This window comes from Pseudonaja textilis, chromosome 3 (genome assembly GCF_049901715.1).
Source record: "Pseudonaja textilis isolate UNSWEBS1 chromosome 3, rPseTex1.2, whole genome shotgun sequence".
Taxonomy (NCBI): domain Eukaryota; kingdom Metazoa; phylum Chordata; class Lepidosauria; order Squamata; family Elapidae; genus Pseudonaja; species Pseudonaja textilis.
In genome coordinates, this window is record NC_141992.1 from 168,912,474 (window position 1) to 168,923,531 (window position 11,058).

The following is an 11,058-nucleotide window of genomic DNA, read 5'->3' on the forward strand; positions in this document are numbered from 1 at the left end:
CTCAGATTTGTAGATACATTTAAAAAAACAGCTAGAAGAAATGGGAGAAGTATGCAAATGAGGGAGAAAATTTACATCAGTTGAAGTTACACTCAAGACTTACTAATCAAGTCAGGGATTATGTATTATGGTGCAGTTTCCGTCATGTGATATGTTAGCATCAATTATAAATTGAAGTATGAAGTTGTGACATCAATATTCTACTGTGAATATAGGGTCTTCTTAAAGTCTATATCAAAGGAAGAATTGCCTAGCCTTCTAGACCAGAGGTTTCCAAGCTTTTTATGGCCTATTAGAAATAGTAATTGTTATGGTCCATTGGGTAGACAGATTTTGTTTGATGATTTTAAAAAGTATTGTCATAGGATGCAAGGATGTAAGTTTCCAAGTAAAACTGCCTTTTGTAATTGACTGATGGTGATTTGGTCAATGTCAGAATTCAAATGGTGCTCCAGACATTTTGGCATTGAATCGAGGCCATTTATTACTATTGGCACTATCTTTGCTGTTTTTTGCTACAGTCATTCTATTTTCTATTTGCTGATATTATGATTGGTTGCACAGTCAACCACATGTTTAGACTAGATTTGGCATTTTCATCCACTTCTCGAGTCCTTCCCAAGGACTTGGGATAGGGAAATGTTGTTTCATATAATAATGTTATTATTATCAGAAGCCTTGCTCGAGAGGTAAAACGCTAGTGATGGAACATTGACTGCTTTCAAGTGAATTTTTCCTTTCTTCTCTTTTCTTTTTCCTTCTTCCATATTCTGTCATGGAACCCAGGAAGTTCTTATGGAACCCTAAGGTTTGAAAAGCTTTACTCTGCTTAACTTACGGCACCCAACCACCACTAGTAACGGTGAGCAATATTGAAAAGCATAGTTCAGTAACATGGATCTTACATCTCTGCCTTAGATAATCATTAAAGGGTTCAGAAAAGATAATTCATTAAGCAGTTTTGTTTTTTGCAGTATGTAAAATAAAATCCAAGTTGTATAAAGAATTAAAATAGCCCCATTTAATTTCATTGTAAAACATCAGATAATTTAAATGTCCTGTTACATATATTCAAACAACCATATTTGTTATCCATATATATGATAAGAGATTGACATTGGTCAAGGCTTTTCATAGAATCTCAGCCCTGATATTTATTAATCTCCAAAGAGAAGATTTTGAGACTATAAGATATTACGTTTATAAGACTTTACTTATAAACCAAGTTTTGTACAATAAACATCAAGATATCTTCATCATTTTTCTTCTATCCAGAATGAAGAAGACTATACTTTTCTTTGGGCAGTTTAACCTTGAATATACCCAAAATTGATTGAATCTTAATATGATTCTAGCCCTCTTGAAACTTGAAAGGTATGTAAATCAATTTGCATGTGACTGCTAATGGCTTCATTGGCAAGCCCATGTGGCTTTATTAGCAACAATACAATATAGATTTAAGGTGTGTGTAATCATTTTGATAGGGAAAATGATGGTTTGCCATTGCTGTCTCCTTTCCAATTTTTCTATTTTCCAGGCTACCCAACAGATCTGGGATAGATTGTGAGAGACTAGTGATCTCTCACCTAAATATTCCAACCATGCTTAGATAATTAAGTTGGCAAACGTCTGCCATGTATTGTAGGCAGCCTTCTCTGCAAATTTGTAGATTCCTTCAAATTCAATTTCTGAGGTCACATTTTAGCATGTGCATATGAACGGCATTTCTGCATCACAGGCAAAATCCAGGTAGTGTTATTAATATTCATACTCTGATTTTAAGTTGGGATTTGATTAAGACCATAATAAATGCATTTATATGGGGCAGAGCATAGTATAATAAATACATTTGTGTGTGTGTGTGTGTGTGTGTGTGTGTGTGTGTGTGTAATACTTGGCTAATCCTGGATTCCTCAGGCATGGTAGGCAGGCTTGAACTTGTCATATTCTGACTTTGTGTTGCTGTGCTGTGCTCCTGGTCTTGAACTTGATCTCTTGAACTCCAAGTGTTGCAAAGGTGGTATCATGCCATTCATTACGGTGATAAAGGGAAACTTAATTTGTTCACTGATAAGTCTGCCCTCAAAGGGGTGGAAAAGTCTTCACACTGAAAGATGTTTGCTATATGTAGCTCATTGTTACCAGTCACATATCTTGAATAGTTGCATCCTTTCTAAGGTCCGTTAACCTGCAGCTACACATTAGCTGCATATCTCAGAAATTAAGTAATTAGTGCTAGGCTAATCCTGCCTGAGAATCCCACAGCAGTTAACTACACTGGGAAGTCATTAAAAAAAATGAAAGAAACCAATGGCATACCACTTCCATAATGATGGTAAAAGAACTTCATGGATGAAGTGAACAGAAACTGAGTTCAACTTGAGGGTATTTTTCTTTTATCTTTTCTTGAATACTAAACCTGTCTCTCAACAGATCTTCCCTCCCAATATTTGAACCATCTTATTAAAGATACCATAATTCTGTACAAATACCACTTTTATTTATTTTATTTTCTTATTTTAATTTCTTTGGAAAATTTATTCCCATCTGTCTAGATTTGTCATGAGGTTGCCACACTTTAAAAAATTGCTAACACAATATTTTGTTCCCCAAATAGAAAAGTTACATTTTATACGATTACTATATCAATTTCTATAAAATTGGACAAATTGCTTTATGAAGCTTTATTTTGCTTTCAAAATAAAGAATATATAAGGTGTATACCTATCCAAAGGAAATATTTAATCAATTGTAATTTTACCATATTATTTATGTAAGATGTTCAATATTTCATTCACAAGTTCAAGGCTGCACACATCGCATTCACTAGTATTTTTTCCCACAACTACCCAAGAGGTAGGTTGAGCATATTCTCAGGAGCTGATCTTATTGAAGGACAAGAGCCAAATACCTTAAAATTCACAACAAAAAAGCAAAAAAAATGAAAAAAATACTGCACAAATTCTAGACTCTAAGAATGGAAATAAAATCCAATCATTAAAAATACATTGAAACAGGTTGACTCTTTTAGGCTAAAGCAGATTAAGAAACCAACGCCATACATTACAAGGCGCTGCTATATAGAATCATACAAGTATGAATATGCTCCCTTCTTCTTCCCTCCCTTTAGCTTCATGAGAATTAGAGAGAGACAGTCTGGGAGGTTTTCTCAAGTTTCTTGGAATGGATTAAGCCAAGCTTCCCTGACATTGCCCTGGTAGTGAATCTTCCCACTGTGTTTCAAGAACATTCTTCATGACATCTAAATGGTCTTCTGATATAGGCTGAATTTCACTTTTAAAAGAATCATTTGTTGTTTTAAAAAAAATCTTACAGTGGACAGATGGACAGACGGAAGAATGGATGGATGGATGATTATTAGATCTGGAAAACTACCCATCTTCCAAAATATTCTGGTTGGCTTGCAATACTCATAAAAAGACCAAACAATGAAAATATGTGGAAGAACAAAATAATTGAACATACCCCAAATCAACAGAAAACTAAGAAAGGCTCAACACTCTCCCTAACCCCATGTTTTTAACAACTTCTGGAACAGCTGTAGGGTGGAAACTACAAATCTGAAAACTGAATGTGTTAGCAGAGGGTAAGTGGTGAACAAAATGGTATCTGGATCTTTAATTTTTACATTGTTTAAACAAATAGCTGTTGGTGTACAATCTGATAACTAGGTCAAAGATTACTGCATAATGTGGTATTTACTGAAAAAATATAACTGTGAAATAAGGATTACACAGAAAGTCATCTGACATTCATGCCAGTGAAAGAGATCCTTCATATATCTGCCTTCTACAATCCAGAACCCTGAAGATATTTTGGGACTGTAATTCCAGTCTTTCCTCGAAAGTACATATACTAAATGGGACTTCTGTGAGGTATAATCACATCTGGATGCATATACTAGACATATAAACCAAGGACTTCAGTCACTTTCAGAAAAGGTTTGACATCTTGTGTTTTTCTTCATTATCATGTTAGAATCAGCCTAAATTCTTTTGTAATGAAGGAAGCTAGCAAATACTACCTGGTGAAGCATGGTTATCCACATGATGCCCTAATTAATACAAATGGCATGCTGTGTGTTGAGGCTGCTTGAGCAACTGACAAAACATAGGCTATTTTCAAATGAAAAGCCATTTTATGTGAAACTTCTTTTCGCAAAGATAGAAAGATAAAGTGGCTTGGCTGAAATTGCTATATCCAAAGTAACATGCTTTAGAAAAGGAGGATTGTTTGGAGGGCATATTGAATTTACCACAATGAATTATTGACACAGTTTAATGAGACATAACCTCTACCTATTCTGCTTAAAAAGTATTCTTTTTATGAACTCAGAAAAGCCTTGTTTTTTTGAAGATAGTGATGGTAACAGGCACTGGTTAAGTTAGAGACTTGTACAGTAAAGCTGTGAGTAGCATGCAGTACAGAGTTCTCCAAGAATCACTTTTGAAAGATCTGAGTAGCTAGACACATCCATAGAAAACATCACGGGTTAATAAAAAATGTGCACTAATAATTAATATATAATGTTCTTATAACAAGAGGCTCATGGTGAAGTGCCTGAAAATAATGTGCCTTAGTCTACCATATATTGCCTTGTTGGTCCTATGTATCTTCTTTTCCACGGTATCTTTTCCATGTTATCTGCTTATGAAATTGCTACTTTTCTGTTGGTCCTGGTCTGATTATGAACAATGGTCTATGATGCAGTTAACAACTCTTAGCAGAAGAATCCATGAGTTATTATCCACTTTTCAAATTATTCAACAGAACCTTAAAACATTTGCAAATTGCCAAATCACACTTCAAGGAAAAGCAGCAGTGTTAGCATTAAAAAAAATTAAATTAAATTAAAATCCCCTTTTCACCAAGCTTATAATAATAAAATCAATTAAATTTGTTCAATAGATAGTAATTCATTTCAGTGAACCAGTTCTGGTCATAGAGATAATCTGATTAATCCATAAGGGAGAATATTTGCAACTCAGGGTTGAAATGAGGGGTCCTTGTTGCTCTCTGAGCTTGGTTGGTGTTTTTTTTTTGCAGATGTTTTAGCACTAGCACTGGTGATTTTACCTAGTTTGGGTAATGAAAAACCTGCAATAGAACCATCAAATTCAAAGATTACCAAGCACCCTAAAATCTGATTAAATTATCCTATCACCTTGTAAAAGAATTTGAATGGCTTTGAATCACTGTAGGTCACAGTTGAAAATACAGTCTCTATTGCTAGTCAAAAGTGTTTTCAAGTTGGGTGATTTCAGGATCACATATATTTTATTAAAATTACCTTAATTTTTACTAACTTAAAATTATTTAGTTTAGGGGGTGTCATCTTCAGTATTGCCCAATTTACAATCATCTGAGCTCCCTCCTTCTGTACTTCCATAGTTGATTCTTTCATGCGACTGATTTTTCATCTGATATCTTCCCCTTATCATTAATCTCTCTCATCCATTGGCCATCTGGAAAGTGGTTGGTAAAAACCAATGATATGAAAACAACTTTCCCACATCACTAGCATCTCTCATCTGTGGGCAAAAGTGGGAAGAAAGGAAAACCTTTAAGAGAACACATCCCTTCTATTTCTAGGTTCTGTTAATAATTTGTCAGCAGGGATGTTCCTGGAACAGCCAGCAGAATGAAACAAGCTGGCCTGCATCATTATTCTCTTTTGGTCAAGTGAGCAGTCTGAAGAAGGATCCTTCACAGACACCACTAGAACCGCCCAGCTTGGGAGATCCTTCATGAGGTCTTAGGCAGATTGATTTCTTCTGCAGCTCACATAGGAGCTCAGTTAGCTGGCCATCATCTTCTTCATGCTTATTGTATTTCATCTCACCAGTAAAATCTATTTAACTATTGGAATCTCATGAAAGCTGAATAAATCCAGGAAAGGAAGCAGTATACCTTTAATTTAAGGGGTCAGCTATTTCTATAGAAATACACAGTGATTCAGTTGAAGTCATGTTATAATGCCTGGAGGCAGTTTGTGTCTGATGTGGAATACTATCTCTAACATAACAATAGCTATTGTGTTCCTGGAAATTTTCCATCTTTAGTTCTGAATGGGATTGAAATTGAGGCCAGGATAGGCTTTGCATAGTCTTCTCTGATGTGTCAGTTCTGCCCTTTCCTGGACCAGTAGTTCTTTTGCATGGTCACCTCACATGTAGTTTATGGTAATGGACTTTACATTGAAGCCATTTGGAGCTACAGCTGGTCCAGTATGCAGCAGTCAAATCAATTATAGGCACATCTAAGTATATCCCTGTTATACCTCTGCTATATATGCTTATTGGTTACCAACAGATCTTCAGGTACAATTCAAGTAGCTGGTTAGCATCGATAAAGTCCTCTATGGCGTAGAGCAAGGATCTTCAAACTTGGCAAGTTTAAGACTTGTGGACTTCAACTCCCAGAATTCTTGAGCTAACATAACTGGAGGAGGAATTCTGGGAGTTGAAGTCCACAAGTCTTAAAGCTGTCAAGTCTGAAGGCCCCTGGCATAGAGCCTTGCTATCTAAACTTGCTATCCTATGATTTCTGCCCTTCTTGTAAGATATGATAGAGTGGGCAGCAGAGGTGGTATTTGGCAGGTTCTGACCAGTTCTGGAGAACCGGTAGTGGAAATTTTGAGTAGTTTGGAGAATCAGCAAATACCACCTCTGAATGGTCCTGCCCACATCTATTCTCTGCCTCCTGAGACCCAGTTGATCAGCTGGATCTTCTTTTGTTGCCCTGCACAGGAGAACAGAGCTGGAAAGCAGGTTAGTGGGGTAGGAAGGGAATGGAAATTTTACAGTATCCTTCCAAGGGAGGGGGGTGAAAATGGAAATTTTACACATCTTTCCCCTGTCACGCCCACCAAGCTATGCCATGCCCACCAAGCCACGCCCACAGAACTGTTAGTAAAAAAATTTGATTCCCACCACTGGGCAGGCTTTGTATCCAAATGGACCCAGGAGGCACATTTTCTCTGTTGTAGTACGTGTCCTGTAGAATAGAATTCCCGGAGATTTAGATTGTCCTTATCTTGCAAGCCTTTAAATGTTCTTTAGGGGAAAAAAAACCACTGGCTTTTCCCCAGGCCCTGGGGTAGGTTGGTAAAATATACATTGAATATATTTGTTGGTTTTGATTGTGATATATATTTTCTTCCATTATCTGATTTTCTTTTTGGTTTCCTTTTTGGTTATGTTTTAGGTAGAACTAGTTTTAATTATGCAACACTCAAATGTAGCTTTGACTCTGAGGCAAATTATGGGTGTTGTTTTTCCATGTCATAGCTTACTAAACTTTCAAGACCATTCACCCCACTATCTTACATGTATCATTTTGTGTCGTGTTATGATTTATACAATATTATGTTTTTACCAAATGTTGTACCCCTCAATCACTCATAAAAATTATATAATTTCTCACCCAAATCCATGGAAACCGACATTGTTTGTATAGTCATAAAAATTGGTCCATGGGTTGACAGCGCTACAGAATATTTTGGGGGAACATTATTTGTTTGTCTTAAATAACACTTGAAAGGACTGTTCATCCAGATATTTTTTCATTTTTACAACTCTTTAATCCCTTTATCCGGGATGGAGTCAGGTGACTAAATGGAGCTGAGCATTTACTGGCTGGATGCCCTTCCTGATGCCTATATATACAGCATATATTTTCTTTCTGCTCCCTGATAGAGAAACATTTACTGCTGCCTAGGATTGAACTCTCAACTTTCTGAGTGGGAGGCAAGCATCTTCATACCACCACACCCCTCACTGCTCATCCAAATTATTAAAACTAAAAAAGTCTATTTTAAATTAAGATAAAATAGCTATAAATGTAAATACTAAGAGTCTTCAGATGCTTCTAAGAAGATGGAAAACATTCAGAGTAACAAGAACCATTGTATGATTCCTCACTCATTCAGAATGGAAGAAATGATTTCCTCACTTGATTTATCATACAAAATCAAACAGATGCTGTCTTGAATTCTCCAGTTCACTGCATGTTGGCTAAAGTAATTTGCTGGAGTTTTAATGTTAACTCTTTTACCAAAGATGGTTTAATTTATTGGATACAAGCTCTATACCCGTGCTTCACTACGAAACTGTGATTGGACTTAGTTTTGGGGGAGGAAAATGTGGGGGGATTGTGCCTCTGCATACCAGCATCCATCGGTATTTATCTGGCTAGCATCCTGTCAGTGTGTAAGAGTTGAGAGCTGTTTGGAAACTGAAACATGGAAACTGAAACAGTATTTGCTGTGTGAGCAAGAAGGAGACATCAAGGAGCCTGGGCATGGCTTAGCTCAACTATTCTGTACTAAAGTGAAACTAAAATGAAATTCCTCTCCTCTGCTTGTGTTTTGCATTTGGAACAGATTTCTTTTCGGATGGGGACGGGGAGTAGAACTCCTTAGCATATACAAAATACTAATTCTCTGATGGTCATTTTGAAAAATCCTTTCTTAGTGAGCACCTAGAAACCAAGAGGAACATACGTGCCAAATTTCAAGTTTGTAGGCTTTAAGGTTCTGGAGATTTTGTGATGATGCTTGAATGGTATTTCACTTTTATATATATATAGATGAAACATACCTTAAACAACAAGGTTTTTGTTTTGGTTACTTTTTGAAGTAAAACAGGTGCTATATTTCCACCTCTATTCTATTGTCCTTAACTGGAATAGCAAATCTTTACTGCCATTACTTTCATAAAAATACATTCTTTGTCAGAAACAAAACAAAACTTGTACATAGAATTCATTTAACAAAACTGCTGAACTGCTAAATAGCACTTATTTCAACAATATTATACACATACTGTATAAGGCAGAGGGCTTGTAATTTTTAGTCCTGGTGTGGAAAATGTCAAACTATTTCCATGTGGGATATAAGAAAGGCTTGTAATAACTCACAATTGGCTGACTGGTTTTGGAACTGATGCTAAACCAATTGCCTAAGCAATAGGCCAATCTGGTACATTTTATTTAATTTTAATGCAGACATTAAATCAGGGGTTGGATGTGGCTGTATTTATACTTGAAGTCCATGGGATGCAAGTTAATCATGAACCAAAACAGATCTGACAATGCTTCCTCTTCTTCTGGAATTTAGTTATGAGTCTGGATTTCTTTCTATTTCCTAAACGAAAATAAATGTCTAATCTTGTGAGTATCGTGAAGATGCCAAATCAGGCTGTCATAGAAAAAGTGATCATGTTTAGTCACATAGATGGAGATATCTTTCCCGGCTCCCTCTGAAGGGTTCCCTTTCCTTGGTCTCTTTCTTCTACTTGCTCTTGGAAGCAGAAACTAATGCCAGCATTTCTTGTCTGAAAGCACATCTTTCTCTGAAAGAAACTAATATTAGAGAATCTTTTTCTCAATTGTTCCCTCACTTTTCACAATCATTTCCCTGGATCAGAAAAAATGTCAAGATGTTGCCTACACATTACTCATATGTCTATTTAGAAAATTGTGGTATTAACTCACTTCTGAGTAAGGAGGGGGTCAGGCAAGGAAGGCTAAAAGAAAGGCTAAAAGTCTTGGTCTGTGTTTATTGGTCTTGGAGTTTGCTGTGTTCTGCTTGATTGGAAAGCCACAAAAGAGACAGAAGATATTAGAAACACCAATCAAGCAGTGCCAAGCCTCTTAATTTTGATCATGTGACCACAGGGGTGCTGCAATGGTCACAAGAACATCAGTTGCTAAGCCTCTTAATTTTGGCAACACCAATCAAGTAGTGATGCAGCTGAGGTGCGGCTTCTGGTCCATGGTCGTGTCTCATCTTCTGTGTGGGTGTGAGTCTGCTTTCTACGTGGAAGTGTGGTGGTAGCAACTTGTGTGGCCCTCGTGTGGGTGTGGGTCTGGTGTCATTCTTCATGTTCATGAGGGCGGGTTTCCAAATGGCTGGTAGGCGGGAGGTGTCATCTCATTTATTCATGCTGTGCGGGCATTTTTCTATCTCTATGGCTTCTCTGATTATTCTGTTGTTGAAGTGTTTGGTTTTGGCGATAGTTCTGGTATTTTTAAAGTCAATCTCATGTCCTGTGGCTTTGAGGTGTTGGACCAGGGAAGAGGTCGGTTCTTCTTTTTTGATTGAGTTCTTGTGTTCTTCAATGCGTGCACTTATTCTTCTGTTAGTTTGTCCAATGTATGTGGTGGGACAGGCGGTGCAATGGATTTCGTATACTCCTTGGTTTTCTAACTCAATTTTGTCTTTAGGGTTTCTTAGGATGGTGGATATTTTTCTGTTTGTTCAGAATGCTGTTTTAATGTTGTGTTTTTGGAGGATCTTGCTGATCCAAAAACACAACATTAAAACAGCATTCTGCACAAACAGAAAAATATCCTCCACATACATTGGACAAACTAACAGAAGAATAAGTGCACGCATTGAAGAACACAAGAACTCAGTCAAAAAAGAAGAACTGACCTCTTCCCTGGTCCAACACCTCAAAGCCACAGGACATGAGCCGAACACTTCAACAACAGAATAATCAGAGAAGCCATAGAGATAGAAAAACGCCCACACAGCATGAATAAACGAGATGACACCTCCCACCTACCAGCCATTTGGAAACCTGCCCTCATGAACAGATGAGTACCTAACATGAAGAATGACACCAGACCCACACCCACACGAGGGCCACACAAGTTGCTACCACCACACTTCCATGTAGAAAGCAGACTCACACCCACACAGAAGATGAGACATGACCACGGACCAGAAGCCGCACCACAGCTGCATCACTACCTGCTTCAAACCCCTCCGACCCATACATGAAGCGAACTGACACCCACCATGAAGATGAGGCACGACCACGAACGCGAAGCCAAACAGCAGGATCACAGCTCACCAGCTCAAATCCCCCAGCAACTAAGACTAATCTGAGCACAACCAAGCCCCCACCTGAACAGAACATACCCCCAGCCAATCAGAACACAGCCAACCCCCCAACCAATCAGAACACCCCCCCAACCAATCAGAACACAGCCAAGCCCCCACCCAATCAGAACACAGCCAAGCCCCCA